The sequence below is a fragment of the Brachyhypopomus gauderio genome, chromosome 13, assembly GCF_052324685.1.
Source record: "Brachyhypopomus gauderio isolate BG-103 chromosome 13, BGAUD_0.2, whole genome shotgun sequence".
Taxonomy (NCBI): Eukaryota; Metazoa; Chordata; class Actinopteri; order Gymnotiformes; family Hypopomidae; genus Brachyhypopomus; species Brachyhypopomus gauderio.
The window spans coordinates 2,394,769-2,413,400 of record NC_135223.1 but is presented as its reverse complement, the minus strand read 5'-3'; the positions used below and the strand labels follow the sequence as shown (position 1 = coordinate 2,413,400).

The window sequence follows — 18,632 nt, the reverse complement described above, 5'->3', positions numbered from 1 at the left end:
TATATTTTGAATTATTCAAGCCTGAGAATCCATGTTCAAAGCAGGATGATGTGTCCTTAAATTTAGTAATAATAACAATTAAACTTATTATTTCTATTATTATTATTGTCAGTAAATATGGGGGAAATCAGGATTTGAGGAACATGAAGGTTCATCTGATTAATGATTGCGTGTGTGTGTGTGTGCCCGTGTGTGTGTAGTGTTTGCTCTCCACCCCCACTGCAGTGTGGGTGCAGTATTTCACATAGACGCTGCTCATCAAACACATTCTCTGCTTGAGGTCCCCACTCTTGTTCATTAGGAGAGTCGTCGAGAGGCTCTTTCATCTTTCTCCTTCCTTTCTTTTGCAGTTGCTTGTGTAAAGCAGCTGTAGGGTTACAATAGTGATGCATGGATGAATCACTGTGTGTGTGTGTGTGTGTGTGTGTGTGTGTGTGTGTGTGTGTGTGCTGAATTCAATAGCTCTCTCTCTGTCTTACGCCTGCAAGCCTGCATAGTTTTGATGCATGTATAAGTTTGTACAGGTGTGTGTGAATAAGTGCAACGCCTTTTGGGCCATGGGTGTTTGGGCCACGATCAACACACACACACACACACACACACACACACACACACACACACACCCACACACACTTGAGCACACGTTGGACATGTCATGTTTGGCAGATGGTTTGTAGAGATCACTCACCCATGTCTGATATCTGGCACTGATTTTAACAGTAAACTGTGGGATTTCAAGCGGGAGTTCCAAAGAGACAGAAACACACTTACACACACACACACACACACACACACACACACACACACACACACACACACACACACACACACACACTTGAGCCCCTTCTTTAGGTTTCTGTGGCAGAGAGTTCTATAGCAGGAAGTCTTCCACATGTTTTCCTTTACCTCTCCCCATCTCTCCCCCCTTTCTCTCCCTCTCTCTCTCCTTCTCATACTCTTGCGCTCTCTCCTTCTCGTGCTCTCCTAGTCAATCAGCTCTAAAATCCCCCTTCATCTTCCCCAGTGTGCCGTCCTTCGAGCGCCTGTGTCCTTTCCTCCGCTCTCCTTGTTATTCCGCGCCGGGCCACAGTCTTCAGTGAGGTAAGCCAGACTCAGGGGAGAGCCAAGAGTCGCACAAAAACCGTATTGAACATGTCACACACGCGCACGCACACACACAAACACACACACACACGCATCCTGTCTGAACAATGCTTATGGGCTGAGCATTGAGGGGAGAGGGTTGATTTGAGCTTGTGTACAACCCAGGAAGTGTGTGTGTGTGTGTGTGGAGGGGGTGTGTGTGCATGAGTGAGAGACTGAGAGGGCAAGAGACTGAAGCAGAGAGGGAGAGAGGGGTAACAGGGGGTTCTAGGGCAGGAAGAAAAGTTTCTCGGCTACGAAGGAGGGGAGTGGGACACTAACTCTCGCATTCGTGTTGTTGTTTGGATGTATGACCAGCAAAGGGCAAATAGGGTAAGTAAAACGGACTTTTACTGACTTTTCTCCTCACGGAGCAACACAATTACAGCCATTTACAGCTAACGCACATGCACATATTTACAACTCGCCTTTCCATTTTTTATAGTTTTAGAGTTCACCAATTAGCAGTGAACTTAAAGCAGACGCGTGTGGTTGGCATACTAAAGCTAATGTGGAGGACTCCTTCTACACGCTGATGTAGCGCTACTTTATTGTGTTTAAACAGCATATTCTTCTGAATTCCTGACATTAAGGGTATTGTGTGTGTGTGTGTGTGTGTGTGTGTGTGTGTGTGTGTGTGTGTGTGTGTGTGTGTGTGTGTGTGTGTGCGTGCAGTTTTAAGACCTGAGTAAGTGTGTTCATGTGTGATTAAATTTTCTTTGGCTAGGTGGGAGTGGGAATCTACTGCAATGCATCGTGGTAAATGTAATCACTGCAATGCATCGTGGTACATGTAATTACTGCAATGCATCGTGGTACATGTAATTACTGCAATGCATTGTGGTACATGTAATCACAAGCCTTTAAAATCCCACATAATGGACCTGTTTATTGTATATGAGGATGTCTGACTGACAGTAAGACTCCTCACGTCCTCGTGCTCCTCCTCCTAGCGGACACCAGGTGCTCTCGTGGTAGAAGACTACAGCCTTCACTCTGTTCTGTGTCGGTCGGTGCTGATAGAGTCAAAAGAGAGAGACCCCCTCTTAACTTTCCCACTCACAAGGTAGTAATACCTTCGTCCACCATGACTTCAGTTTGCCCATACATGGCAATAGTTTGGACATTGTGTTTGGGTGGCGGGAGAAGAATGATCTGCCCCTCCATCGCCCGCTGGAAAGACATCAAAGGATAGAACGCTACATTAAAACGCTGGCGTGCACCTTGACATTGTGACTTTTCAATGGTGAACCACGTTTAACTTCACGTCAGCAGAAAGGAGGCCCACCCAGTGAACGACCCTTGATCCTGCTGAGAAACCACCTTCATCTGCCGTGAGCCGCATGACGTCCAAGACCACGGTTCTTCCCGAGCTTCATAATAACCAGAGCTGAGGGCAAACGTTAGTTTTCTTGTGTATGAATCATGAGGTTCTGTTCCAGACCTTGAAGGACCTCTCCTGTGATGTCACAATGCAGCTCGTCGGTGTTGCATTAGCACGTCGTGTTCAATACCGATGGCTAGTACAACGATGTAGCTACGGATATTCCGTTTGGTGAAGGAGGAAGAGGTTGCTGTGGTTTTGGACTTCTGACAGCTTTCCAGTTGACCCCCCCCCCCCCCCCCCGCCCCCAAACCATCCCCCCCATTTCTTTCCATCCCCTCCTTAAGTAGATTTGCATCTGGAGGTTTTGGGCCACATCCCATGCACAGTCTGGAAGAAATATCAAACGCTTTCTCATGCAGAGAGGCTGGATCCAAACCTGAGTTAGCATCACTCGTGTTGATTGCCCGAGCATTGGTTTGTGTGTGTGTGTGTGTGTGTGTGTGTGTGTGTGTGTGTGTGTTGTATGTTCTGAAGCTGTGGAAAGATGAGGGACACACTATGTAATTGACTCTGATGGCCTAAGGATGGCTGCTTCTTTAACTGAAGGAGCCCCTCTCGCTTTTCTCCAGCAGTGATGTCGCTGGATCAGATCGGACATTAAATGTGGACTTGATGGAAAATGTATTATTCCGGTTTCATTAGGATTACAGTAAATCTGTCTTTTACAGTGTTTTACAGCTAATAACAGCCGATTCTGAACAGGCGGTTCTGCAAAATGGACAAATAAGGAGAATGTCTCCTCCCTTAGCCGGCAGCTGGAAATTTTGTGTAATAAATATGGAGTTTCAGTTTTTGTGCAATTTTTATGGTCTTTACGCATGTACATGAGTATAACTTTCCACCCTAGAAAAAACTTGCACTACAGTCACAAATTATTAATGTTCTTTTGATATAAGCTGTGTTAATGTTGAATTGTGACCATTTAAAATCTGCTGATGTTTAAAGGCTGAATAACAACATCTAATGTCACGAATGAACTCAACAGTGTGGGTGTCAGTGTTGGGGTGAGTTAGTGTGTGGGTGAGAGTCAGTGTGGGGGTGAGTCAGTGTGTGGGGGTGTGAGTGAGTGTATGGGGTGCCTTGCAAATTGTTATACCATATGACCGTTGGACACATATTAGTCAGTCATGTGTTAGTGTGACAGTCACATGGTGGATGTTTGGTTTTCTACAGCCCATCATAACTCCCAGCCCGTCTGTCACTGGTCATCCTGAAGCTCTAAATCACATATTACTGTATGACTAATATGGGATTACACATGTGACATGTAGGAAAACAAACCTCAGAAGATGGGAGGGGGTTTGTGGTTTCGCCAGGCCAGTGTACATCTCTCTCGCTCTCGTTTCTTCTCTGTACGAGGAGCAGAACGTCTGCTCTTCATCACTGCTGCTCCTCATCACTGCTCTGTGGTGTGTACATATATGTTTCTGTTTAAGCACATGGGATCTTCATCCAGCTGTTTCATCAACAGGCGCCTCAAGGGTTAGGGTTAGGGTTAGGGTTTAGGGTTTAGGGTTAGGGTTCACTCTAAGAGAGGGGCAGGTACACAGGCAGAAGGAGAGAGGGGTAACTGGGGCTCTGTGTGTGTGTGTGATTGTGTGTGTGTGTGTGTGTGTGTGTGTGTGTGTGTGTGTGTGTGTGTGTGTGTGTGTGTGTGTGTGTGTGTGAAAACACTATGGCACCAGAAGTTCTACAAAGGAGGGCAGACTCACCTGAGGTTTTAGAGTCATAATACTAGTTTGAGGATTTAAAAAGAAGCTACTTGTATGCAATACATTCAGAAACGTTTAGAAGCCTGATTTACACTCAGAACTCAAGCTTCCTTAACTGACATCTCTACCTTTCTGACCAACAGGAGAGCTTTGCTTTGTGTGAATGCATTTTTCATTTCAAGTGAGAAGGAACCCACTGTGTTCGACTTACCAAACAGAGACACTTTCATCAAACTTTCAGCATTCACATGGCAGCTTCACCCTGCAGCCATGTTACGAAATAAAGGACTGGGATTCATGTTAGAAAATCGATTTCATGAAAAATTATGTGAAATGATGTGATATGAGGTTGAGGGGTTTGATCTGAACGAGGACGGAGAATCACTCGTGCAAAGCCCAGAAGCTGCTTCAGTGCTAACAGCACTCCTTTGTGGTGAATTATGTTAAATGTTAGCGAGTGAGTGTGTGAGAGAGTGTGTGAAAGATTCAGGGATAAAGGATGCATGTAAGTGAATTGCATTTATTTGTAACTGAAATATAACCTGAACAAACACTTTCATAACATTTATAAGCTAAGTTTCATCTTGTGACCAGCTTTTATTTTCCAAGACCACATTCTATCCTTTCACTTCAAAGGGCTTTGTAAACAGAATTGGTATGAAAAACTTACTGGACTCTAGCTGGTTTAGTTAAAAGCCATTATTCAGTTTCAGTTATGCTGGGCTTTAACTGGATACATGGTTACATGCTGATAATCTGTGGTTTATGGATCTTGGTCCTCTCTCCTTTTTAAGTGAGCAGTGTGGAGGAATTCTTGCAAAAGCAACAGAAGAGTGATGTCATGACAGTGGTGGAGCCTCATTATGGGAGCCAATCAGAAGGTCTGGTTACAGTCCCGGACACTTTGTGCCATCAGAATGGTTCAGCTGCACCTCCCTCAAACCTACATGACTGGAACCATTTAACTCCTCAGAACTACATAATACAGGCTAAGAATAAATATCTGTTGTTGAAAGAGAAAGTCATACGAGGCAAAGTTTTCTCTGCTTACATTTTGGGGGGGATTGAAATGGCCTTCAAGTCTTTTAAATGAACTTAGGGTGTAAACAGCATTCAAGTGTCTTCAAATGAGTTTGTGTTCCTACGATTCTCTATGTTTGATTTCACCTTCCAGTAATTTCTGTTTGGACTTTGTAAACTCAATATCTGAAATACCACTATGTCATTTGGGCAAAAGGAAGGTGCTTCCAGTAATCTAGATGAGTACCATGGCAACGAGCTACAGGCAGTCTGAACAGCCCAGAGGGGAAGACCATTACTAATAATGACCATTACTCTACTGATAATGATTATTACTAATAATGACCATTACTCTACAGATAATGACCATTACTAATAATGACCATTACTCTACTGATAATGATTATTACTAATAATGACCATTACTCTACAGATAATGACCATTACTAATAATGACCATTACTCTACTGATAATGATTATTACTAATAATGACAATTACTCTACTGATAATGACCATTACAAATAATGACCATTACTCTACTGATAATGACCATTACTAATAATGACCATTACTCTACTGATAATGATTATTACTAATAATGACCATTACTCTACAGATAATGACCATTACTAATAATGACCATTACTCTACTGATAATGATTATTACTAATAATGACCATTACTCTACAAATAATGACCATTACTACTAATGACCATTACTCTACTGATAATGACCATTACTAATAATGACCATTACTCTACTGATAATGACCATTACTCTACTGATAATGACCATTACTCTACTGATAATGACCATTACTAATAATGACTATTACTCTACTAATAATGATTATTACTAATAATGACCATTACTCTACAGATAATGACCATTACTAATAATGACCATTACTCTACTGATAATGACCATTACTAATAATGACTATTACTCTACTGATAATGACCATTACTCTACTGATAATGACTATTACTCTACTGATAATTGTGACGATGGGGTCGTGGCGAAGGATGAGACACTGAATCCTCCTTTAGACTGACGTCACTTTTATTTTAAATAGAAATAGCGCAATAGCGCACACGGAACACGTATATATACACACTGAGACGTGTAGACTTTAGACAACGACGAGCACAGGACACTGCGCGAGCGCACATTAAATAGACAGACCACATTAGCCCCATGTGATTACGAGACGATTCACAGGTGAGACACTATTCACACAACATAGCCTTCACCACAGAGTTCCGCAGACGCAGACAAAGCACGTGGACAACGTTTACACACGCCCAAAAGGGAGGGGCCGGGGTCCTCAACGTGACAATAATGACCATTACTCTGCTGATAATGACCATTACTAATAATGACCATTACTCTGCTGATAATGACCATTACTAATAATGACCATTACTCTACTGATAATGACCATTACTCTACTGATAATGACCATTACTCTACTGATAATGACTATTACTCTACTGATAATGACCATTACTCTACTGATAATGACCATTACTCTACTGATAATGACCATTACTCTACTGATAATGACCATTACTCTACTGATAAAGACTATTACTCTACTGATAATGACCATTACTCTACTGATAATGACCATTACTATACTGATAATGACCATTACTAATAGTGACTATTACTCTGCTGATAATGACCATTACTCTACTGATAATGAGCATAATGACACACACACACACACACACACACACACACACACACACACACACACACACACACACACACAGACACACACACACCTAGAGTGACTACACACAGACTCAGAGAGAACACACACACACACACACACACACACACACACACACACACACACACACACACACACACACACACACACACACCCCCAGACTGCACACACACACACAGCCACCTGCTGCAGCATAATAAATAGTTAGCCTAGGGCAGCGGACTGGTACCGGTCTGTGGGTCATTTGGTACCAGGCCGCACAGAAAAAATAAAATTATATATATATATATATATATATATATATATATATATATATATATATATATATATATATATATATATATATATACACGATCAGAGTCTGAGTGATGATTTATTTTGAAAAATATTTTAAAAATTGGATTCTCTCCCAATTGCATCCATCAGTGTGTCTGGTGAGTTTTATTTTTATGCAGTTTATATTTGCTTTTATGCCAGTCATATCATTTTATTTCGTCGTATTTACCCCCCCACACTTTAAAGGCCGGTCCGTGAAAATATTGTCTGACATGTAACCGGTCCCTGGCGCAAAAAAGATTGTGGAACGCTGGCCTAGGGCAACTATATTTGTACACTGACTCTATACTTCAGTTATCCAGTAGTGGTTTTGATCTGTTTTTGCTATCATTGTCACATCAGTAGCACATAAGCCACAAAAACATCCCGTGTACTTTCCATAATTCACATGTTTACAACAAGAAGGCCAGATACAGGCAATGCCTAAGATTTCATACATATGCAAAATTCAGATCTAAGTTGCCATATTTGTCAATTGTGATTTTCACCCCAAATGAAATTTGTCCTCCACATTTACCCATCTGTGCAGTGTGTGTGCACACACTAGGGATCACTAGGGGAGTGTGGTGCACACACACACACACTAGTGATCACTAGGGGGCTGTGGTGCACACATGCCCAGAGTGGTGGCAGTTGGGGTTAGGTGCCTTGCTCAAGGGCAACTCAGTCATGGCCTACAGCCTGAGAATCAAACCCACAACCCTCCGGTCACAAGACCAGTTCCCTAACCACCAGTCCATGACTGCCGCCAGAATATGGAAAAATTCAATAACTTGGACTGTCCCTGCTTTCATCTCATAACTGGAGATAGATTCAATGTCTTCTTTTGCCCTTGGACACGCACAAAATGAACAGCTAATTAAGCTTGTTCGTTTCTCGGACTGCGGATAATAAGCATGACTATTTCCAATAAATATTGGTGAGAACTTATAGCTGGACTTATTCAGTCCTGAGAGTCAAACGTTAACATATATACTTATATCTTTCTCACCTCACCTCACACACACACGCAAACACATACACACACGCACGCACGCACACCACACACACACACACACACACACACACACACACACACACACATTAGCCCATATGCTAATGACTTGTTATCGCACCCTGCTTTATAATTAGCTGTTAGCAGACGGATGCAATATTTCACTGCAAACTTGGCAGCAGACACTTCCTGCTCTAGTCTCCTGGAGCAGAGATACTGGCTTCCCCCCCTGGAGAAATACTGGCTTTCTAGTACCCCCCCCCCCAATCCTATTTAATCCTTGTACACCTTCAACTTGTCTCCAAAAGTCTTAAATGAGTAACAGTATGAAAATGCAGAGGAAAACCTCTTTTACCAGCAATACCTTTCAGAGATATTTGACCTATTTGACAGTGTCACTGCTCAGCAGGTCAGTTTGAGCTGAAGCAGGTGCCGATGTCAAGAGCTCCGTTCGCATACGCGCTAATGAGACTTCCTGCAGTGGACATACAACAGACGCTCGGCTGGGATGGAAAGAGGTAAACAGAGCCGTGCGCGTGTGTGCGTGCAAGCACGTGCTCCATAAGGGCCTGAACGTCTTTGTAAACAAGCACTTCTTTGCCGTCGATGCCATCGTGGACAGAGGCCGTGTCGTCGTGCGGGACGTACAGGATGGGGAGGGGTTGTCGTTCTCTCGGCGGCCGGCGTGGCACTTCCCATGACCTGTTGCTCTGATGTCATCGGAAGGGCAAGGACAGGATGTGGAAAAATGCGAGTGTGTGTGCCTGAACCACTTCCTCCATCGTCCTTTAAACAGGATTGTTTACGCCTCAGTTCAACCCCCAGGTGCTGCTCGACTTTAACGAGGGACTCCTGTCCGAGATTTTCCCAGTTGAGCAACAGCCAAACTTTGCTGGATTGGTTTGAGAATGTGACCATGGAGAATGCAGGAGGCTGGAGGCATGTTGAAACCTCCTCTTCCTCTTCCTCCTCATCCTCCTCCTCCTTTATAGTTGTCCTCTTGCTCACACTCGCGCTCTGCTCCGTTTGGCATTCTGTTATTCCGGTTTGGATTATAGCGAGAAGGTGTGCCCTCAAAATTCAGTGGCAATATGAAAGTGGGAGACTCTCTGGGCGTCTGTGGAAGAAGTAGTGAAGAACTTCTAATCAGAAGGTTTTTGTCACCAATCCAATGTTTAGTGCAAACAATTAGATAGAGAGACTAATAAAATGGGACAGGATGCCTTTTTTCAGATGTGCATTCTTCATCTGAATTGTATTTCCTTTTGGTATTTGCACAACACACACACACACACACACACACACACACACGCACACACACACACACACTTGCTCCCATTCAGTAGCAGTAGCCAGCAGATTGGAGTTGGGTTTTTTTCTGGAAAAGTTCATGGCTCGATCTGTGACTCCAGTTTAAAGTCACTCCAGTGCTCCACTCTCTCCGCGTTCCACTCTGAATGGGAGGAAACAGGAAGGTTCAGGAACCCAAACACCGCGGGTCGGAGGGCCACCCAGCGGGTCCCTGGTCCGTTCCTCTCGTGAGCGTTGTGGTGTTCAGACGTGATGTTCCCTCTCGTGTGTCTCTCCAGAACCAGAACTAACAGCAGGAGGCTGAGGGAAAAAGCAAAGGCCAACACACACATTCACTTTCCCACACACACACACACACACACACACACACACACACACACACACACACAAGAACACACATGCATGCACGCACAAACACACATGCCTTAAGCTTCACTTTCAAACGCGCTATTGTTGGCTTCATGAAGCGATTATGTCTCAGTTGTTTGTGTGCTCAGGGTGAAGAGACGCGTGACTTTGCGTACGACCGGTTTGGGCGTAGCCCAGCAGTGGGGCTGTGAAGTCATCCGTAGGTCCAGAAGGCTTTGGTGCTTTGAGGGTGGTGCTTTAGGGTGGTGTTGTGGGGTGGTGCTGTACCTCAGTTCAGCTGACTTGTAGTGGCATAACAGAAAGCACAGAAACAGAGACACATCCAGAAACACAGACACCCTGACCTTTTTACTTTTATAGCGAGATATGCAGTTTTCTCCAGTTGTCTTTGGTATGTGGTACACACACACACACACACGCACACACACACAGAGAGAGAGACACACAAATCAGAGGTGTGTGATTACAGTGTTTTGCCGTCTTCTTTTGTCAAAACTTAACTGCAGCCAAAGCTACATACATAACACACACACACACACACACACACACATCACACACTTTAGGAAGTGAGCATATATACATAAAGTTAAACACAGGTACAAGAGGAATGGTTTCTTTTTGCATGAACAGTTCTGCAACACATGCAGTATATACTGTAACACACACGCCGTATATACTGTAACACACATGCTGTATATCAGAGGTCACCAACAGGCGGACCGCGGTCCGGATCCGGACCCAATCTCATTCCTGATTAACTGGATACGGACCCAAATGCCATCCCATCCGGACCCTGAATAAATTGTTTAAAATATTTCTTAATTTTGACGGGAGAATTAATTTTAAACCGGAGCATTTATTTCAGCGCTATTGAAAAAAACACTCCGTCACGAGTGTTACGTTCGAGTGATACTGTTATAGTCCCTCTCCATAGTGATGGGACTGTTATAGTCCATCTCCATAGTGATGGTACTGTTATAGTCCATCTCCATAGTGATGGGACTGTTGTAGTCCATCTCCATAGTGATGGTACTGTTATAGCCCATCTTCATAGTGATGATACTGTTATAGTCCATCTCCATAGTGATGGGACTGTTATAATCCATCTCCATAGTGATGGTACTGTTATAGTCCATCTCCATAGTGATGGTACTGTTATAGTCCATCTTCATAGTGATGATACTGTTATAGTCCATCTCCATAGTGATGGGACTGTTATAGTCCATCTTCATAGTGATGATACTGTTATAGTCCATCTCCATAGTGATGGTACTGTTATAGTCCATCTTCATAGTGATGATACTGTTATAGTCCATCTTCATAGTGATGATACTGTTATAGTCCATCTTCATAGTGATGGTACTGTTATAGTCCATCTCCATAGTGATGATACTGTTATAGTCCATCTTCATAGTGTTGATACTGTTATAGTCCATCTTCATAGTGATGGTACTGTTATAGTCCATCTCCATAGTGATGGTACTGTTATAGTCCATCTCCATAGTGATGGGACTGTTATAGTCCATCTTCATAGTGATGATACTGTTATAGTCCATCTCCATAGTGATGGTACTGTTATAGTCCATCTTCATAGTGATGATACTGTTATAGTCCATCTTCATAGTGATGATACTGTTATAGTCCATCTCCATAGTGATGGGACTGTTATAGTCCATCTCCATAGTGATGGGACTGTTATAATCCATCTCCATAGTGATGGTACTGTTATAGTCCATCTCCATAGTGATGGTACTGTTATAGTCCATCTTCATAGTGATGATACTGTTATAGTCCATCTCCATAGTGATGGTACTGTTATAGTCCATCTCCATAGTGATGGTACTGTTATAGTCCATCTCCATAGTGATGATACTGTTATAGTCCATCTTCATAGTGTTGATACTGTTATAGTCCATCTTCATAGTGATGGTACTGTTATAGTCCATCTTCATAGTGATGATACTGTTATAGTCCATCTCCATAGTGATGGTACTGTTATAGTCCATCTCCATAGTGATGGTACTGTTATAGTCCATCTCCATAGTGATGGTACTGTTATAGTCCATCTTCATAGTGATGGTACTGTTATAGTCCATCTCCATAGTGATGATACTGTTATAGTCCATCTTCATAGTGTTGATACTGTTATAGTCCATCTTCATAGTGATGGTACTGTTATAGTCCATCTCCATAGTGATGGTACTGTTATAGTCCATCTCCATAGTGATGGTACTGTTATAGTCCATCTCCATAGTGATGGTACTGTTATAGTCCATCTTCATAGTGATGATATTGTTATAGTCCATCTCCATAGTGATGATACTGTTATAGTCCATCTTCATAGTGATGGTACTGTTATAGTCTATCTTCATAGTGATGGTACTGTTATAGTCCATCTTCATAGTGATGATACTGTTATAGTCCATCTCCATAGTGATGGTACTGTTATAGTCCATCTCCATAGTGATGGGACTGTTATAGTCCATCTCCATAGTGATGGTACTGTTATAGTCCATCTCCATAGTGATGGGACTGTTATAGTCCATCTTCATAGTGATGATACTATTATAGTCCATCTCCATAGTGATGGTACTGTTATAGTCCATCTTCATAGTGATGGTACTGTTATAGTCCATCTTCATAGTGATGATACTGTTATAGTGATACTGTTATAGTCCATCTCCATAGTGATGGTACTGTTATAGTCCATGTCCATAGTGATGGTACTGTTATAGTCCATCTTCATAGTGATGATACTGTTATAGTCCATCTCCATAGTGATGGTACTGTTATAGTCCATCTCTATAGTGATGGTACTGTTATAGTCCATCTTCATAGTGATGATACTGTTATAGTCCATCTCCATAGTGATGGGACTGTTATAGTCCATCTTCATAGTGATGATACTGTTATAGTCCATCTCCATAGTGATGGTACTGTTATAGTCCATCTTCATAGTGATGGTACTGTTATAGTCCATCTTCATAGTGATGATACTGTTATAGTGATACTGTTATAGTCCATCTCCATAGTGATGGTACTGTTATAGTCCATGTCCATAGTGATGGTACTGTTATAGTCCATCTTCATAGTGATGATACTGTTATAGTGATACTGTTATAGTCCATCTCCATAGTGATGGTACTGTTATAGTCCATGTCCATAGTGATGGTACTGTTATAGTCCATCTTCATAGTGATGATACTGTTATAGTCCATCTCCATAGTGATGGTACTGTTATAGTCCATCTCTATAGTGATGGTACTGTTATAGTCCATCTCCATAGTGATGGTACTGTTATAGTCCATCTCCATAGTGATGATACTGTTATAGTCCATCTCCATAGTGATGGTACTGTTATAGTCCATCTTCATAGTGATGGGACTGTTATAATCCATCTCCATAGTGATGATACTGTTATAGTCCATCTCCATAGTGATGGTACTGTTATATATGTTAAGGAACACAGAGAGTGGGGAGCTGGGTTCTGTTGCTGGGATCTGTTGGTTCTGTTCTGATTGGTCGTGCTTAAAAAGCTCTCAAATCCTGTAGTATAGACCTTGGGAGTTTTACTTGACACAGATGCAAGTAGGAAAGATAAAAGTACCACATGGAAGAGGTTTGTGTGTGTGTGTGTGTGTGTGTGTGTGTGTGTGTGTGTGTGTGTGTGTGTGTGTGTGTGTGTGTACAGCTCAGGTCTGGTCAGCATGCCATCACTGGCATGTTTCAGTGCTGATGACATCGCGACTTTGGGATGGAGCCTGAAGGAGATGATGTCATAGAGAACAAATCGTATTGGCTGTTCAACAAAGCAGAAGAGAAATTTCACGCAGAAGAGAAGTTTCACACAGAAGAACATCGCTCATATTCTCTTTCACTCTTTCTCTGTTTCCTGAGTCAGAGCCCAGCCATAGAATGTGCATTCATTGTATTCATTACTGAACTAATACTGTATTTTATCTTGAAATCTGTGTCTCAACGTAAATAGAATGTTGCATATAAAAAGTTCCAGATTTCAGAATAACACTAAAACTGGAATTCTGGAGTTATTTTACATCCAAGTAAGTCAGTCAGTTGCTTATTGTAGTTGATGACACAGAACTGGAGTACTGACTGAAATCAAACGTAATAGTAGTGTTTGTGTATGTGTGTGTGTGTGTGTGTGTGTGTGTGTGTGTGTGTGTGTGTGTGTGTGTGTGTGTGTGTGTGTGTGTGTGTGTGTGTGTGTGTGTGTGTGTGTGTGTGTGTGTGTGTGTGCCAAGTCTCCATTGCACTTTTTTAGACCTATACTAGATGGGGAAAAGACACCACGTTCTAGAGAAACAGTGAGTTGACTGTCCTTTACTCCTGTCCGCTTGTCCACTTGACATGTTGCCATGGTTGTCCTGGTCACACATACATCCCTGTGATATAGCCCACTACTTTAGCACCATTCATTTCCTTTAGGCTAGCATGGCATTGATCCGGAACGTTCTCCCATCTCTGCCAACTACAGCACAAGGAAACAGAGCTGTACCGGGTCTCATTCAAAGTGCCTTCAAAGCTGCATCATTTGAAGCGGAGAGCGAAGCCGGGTACTGCCTTGCCGCAGACGTCTGTCCAAACCCAGATGCCTGCCCAAACCCAGTACCGTGTCCCGTCTCCGAAGGGCGGCTCGGCCTCTCCAAGTGTCCTCTTGGGGTTTTATTGTGCCGTGTCAGTTATTGGCAGTCTACCGTCTCTCCATACGGATCATCTCTCTTTGTAGACGCTGCCGCAGCAGTGGTGGTCATGTCCCAGTTCCTGCTGTTGTCAGGTGCCTGTGTGGGGGACTGTGGCGTGTGTGGCCCTGTCCCCACCAGAGCAGCCAGGCCCAACACCGTGGTCTATATATTGTAGTTAGTACAGTGCATGCAGAGAATACAAATCCTCTTAAAAACCAACTGAGCCTGTAACTTCAATAAATCCATAGTGCCAAGCTAGGTTTGGGGGAGAGAGAGACTCTGTGTGTGTGTGTGTGTGTGTGTGTGTGTGTGTGTGTGTGTGTGTGTGTGTGTGTGTGTGTGTGTGTGTGTGTGTGTGTGTGTGTGTGTGTGTGTGTGTGTGTGTGCATGTGTTTAAGAGAGAAAGAAAGAAAAGAAAGAGCGATAAAGAGCAAGCAAGCCTCTGTGATTGACTGCCAATAGAGAGTTTGGGTTTAAAGCTTCTTATCTGTACGCAGTACTGACTGCAGAGTAATCACATTTGACTAAAGCCATTTGAGGTCCGTTCTGTTAAAAACATGAATTCAAATAAGATAATGCTCATGGGTTGAATTAGGTATTTGAATGGGCTAAAAATGTGTGTGTGTGTGTGTGTGTGTGTGTGTGTGTGTGTGTGTGTGTGTGTGTGTGTGTGTGTGTGTGTGTGCAGACAGGAACAGGAGGAGCTGCAGTGTTAGTGTCTGTATATGTGGTCTTAGAGTGGGTATCGGTATGTGCATTTCTGTGTGATGTTGAGCACCAGACCAAACGTAAAGTTATTTCATTTTGAACATAAAGCTGACTGACTTATCCCAGTGCCTACTTTCTGTTCATAATATAGCACTATAACTCACTATAGCTCAGTCTTTTCTCTCATCCCCCTTTACAACTCTCTATCTCTCTCTTTCTCCCTGTCACATACACACACACACACACACAAACACAAACACACACACACAGGGGCTTGGACATCTCCTCCCCAGCTGTGTGATGAATGATCCAAGGATCTTGCAAAATAAAATCAAGCTCCAACTCTCACAGCCGAGGTCTGTGTGTGTGTGTGTGTGTGTGTGTGTGTGTGTGTGTGTGTGTGTGTGTGTGTGTGTGTGTGTGATCTCAGAGGCAGCTGTTCACAGGCGGGTCCCTGTCTCTTCCCCTCAGGGGCCTGCAAGACCCTCAGTTGGCAGGTTGACGGTTGGCACAGAAACCAACACACAGCTCAGGCCCACTTTACTCATGTCATCAAAGTAGGAGTAGTGACTCAGATCCGTACCGTAAAACACACACACCACCATAGGCCTAAATCACCATTCACAATATGTAACTATGTGAGACAGCACCCCCTGGTGGCCCAGCATGGTGCAGTTTCAAATACCTTTTGACTAATGAGTGACATTGTGACATAAATACAGCAATATGAATATCAGTATCTGTGTGCTGCATATGAAGCAGCTCCATTGTGAGAGTGTCAACTGTCTAAAACTATGAGATTAACATAAATGTATAGAAAGACAGGAAGAGAGAATGAATTCATTTTCTGAATTTTATTCATGATGATTTGAATTCAAAAGTTTGCATTCTTGACTTGAGGCTTCAGAAATTATCATCTTCAACAAAACCTCCTTTAAGAGGAAATAACACATTTTCTATCTCTCTCTTTCACACACACACACACACACACACACACACACACACACACACACACACACACACACACACACACACACACACACACACACACACACACACACAGGGAAAAACCATGTCTCAAATTTTTACTGATGGGTGTAACTGAAAAACCATCAATTGCGACAGCATTTTGCTCTTTTCAGAATTTCAGAAGGAGAAAGTCATTTTTCATAATAAAAAAAAACTCCTTTACAGAATAATAAGGGACCCAGCATTGACCCTTGTGGGGCACAATATTTTACTTCTTACTTAATTTTACTTAATTAATTCTGACAATGCTTTTTGTGTGATAGACGGGTGGCGGATTAATATCACAGTTCAAATGCACTTCATATACACAGAAACGGTCTCACTTTGGGAGAGGACTGCTTGGTTGTGTCTGTCGATATCAAAAGACAAGAGTAGGTGTAATGTATGGTTACAATTAAGCTTAGGCCCCGCCTTCTTCTGAGTGATACCCATAGAATCAAGAATTGCTTCAAAATTCTGTTGTTTTGGCTTGAATATTAAAATCACCAAGTCTTGCCCTGTACCTTGATTCTATGCATCATGAAAGGTCTGAATATTTTTGCAGAGGGCTCTTGTGGTGACAGGTGTAATTACCATGAACAACTGTGACTTTTTCTGGGTTGAAGACATTTTTCACATTGAGAATAAGGAGTTCAAGAGTTTGTGCCCTTGTCATTTATTGTGGCTACGCAAACTCCATAGCCATTAAGACTTCTGGATTCATTCATGGACATATGCTCATCTGGTCTGGTGCAGGTTTCAGTTGAACACAGCATGCTCAGAATATTCTCAATAATTCAATAATGATTTCAATAGCAATAACTGGTTTAAATGACAAATATCTGTCGTAATCCTAATTTAGAATGGTTGGGGATATTTTTATGTTTTTTAATCAGATTTTATCACAGATTTGGGTTTTTTTTTTTTTGTTCACAATTCAAGTTTTAAACCCAGATTTGATGAGATATATTCTGGAAAACACAAAGAAAAGACACATTCTCAACAGGATGAACTCTAGGTGACGTCTCAGTGTGGCTCACGACTGGGTTAGACTGCTCGTCTGCTGTATATTTCTCTATAGCTACTGTTGTCTCAAGAGCATCGCTAAGTTCTCATGCTGGAACTGAGTTTCCAATAACCAGAGCTTTGGGAAATGAACTGTGATCACTGCATGGTTATGTCAGAAGGCGTCACACAGCAGCAAACCTTAAATACAGCCAACATGTGTACCTGGTCAGATGCACATAAGTTCATAGCTCAAGTAGGACAAATCTAGAACAAATGTTAAAAGCTACCAGGAACACCCACGTTGAAAAGCACAGGAAAGCCTAACATCAAATCACCAGCATTTCTTCCATTATGTCACCACAGTAATTCCAGATTGACATTGACGTGACAAAATGCACCAAGCAATACTAATTGGCTGCCGATCAGCGAGAATTTCTCATTTGCATAACATTGAGACTGACTGAATTTATCTCTATTCCAATAATCCTCCGTGCGCGACCTTCCTATAAACAAATCACGCTCTCGATCTCTGCCTGCTGCACACAGCACTGGCAGATTTGACGCTGCGGACCGTTCTCTCTAATACTCGCAATACTCCTCTAAAACAGAAGTCTTACCCTTCACAACATTGATTAATCTACACTTCTTACATATAAATCCATCACTAATATGGAGGAAGAGTAGGGAAGCATGTGACTAAAAGAAGCCACGAACAAACAAAAACACTGCAATTCAGCTTCAGCTGGTTGTGAGAGGATCGCATGTTGACGTGGTTTAATGGTAAAGTAGTGCACGAGGTATTGAAATAGTTTCATCATTGTGTCTAGCTATGCCTAATGGAAAATGAGCTTTTCATTACAGAAAATTTATGTCTTGTTTGGCCCAGTCCCTTTATATGGGCAGATATGTATTGGTGTGGTCTTACATTGTGTGCAGACCATCGTACGTATCCATGGGGCGTAGGATTAACATGTACGGACGTGACGCGTCCGCCCCAATATCCAGATCCCCCTGGTCGCACGCACACACCCCTCCATCCAAAGCAGTCTAGAACTAGTCATGGCCCCCACCAATGCCAAGAGCTAATCTACACCCTTGATTCGTACCACAACTACAAAGTGCCCCAGCTAAAATACTGTTTACGAAGTGCACTAGCTAAGGTACTATTTACGAAGTGCCCTATCTATCGGAA

General features: G+C 42.6%; 1 protein-coding gene across 9 annotated transcripts in view; it reads left to right on the top strand.

Moving 5' to 3' along the window:
• Window positions 1-18,632, top strand: part of kiaa1217 (KIAA1217 ortholog) — a 110,436-nt gene that overhangs the window by 43,206 nt on the left and 48,598 nt on the right. The window contains exon 1 of one of the 9 annotated variants that reach the window (XM_076970237.1): window positions 1,318-1,476. The exons of the other annotated variants lie outside the window; for them this stretch is intronic. The gene's annotated coding sequence lies outside the window, so the exon portion shown is untranslated. Of the gene's footprint in view, window positions 1-1,317; window positions 1,477-18,632 lie in introns of those variants that run through there. 9 annotated transcript variants of the gene reach the window in all.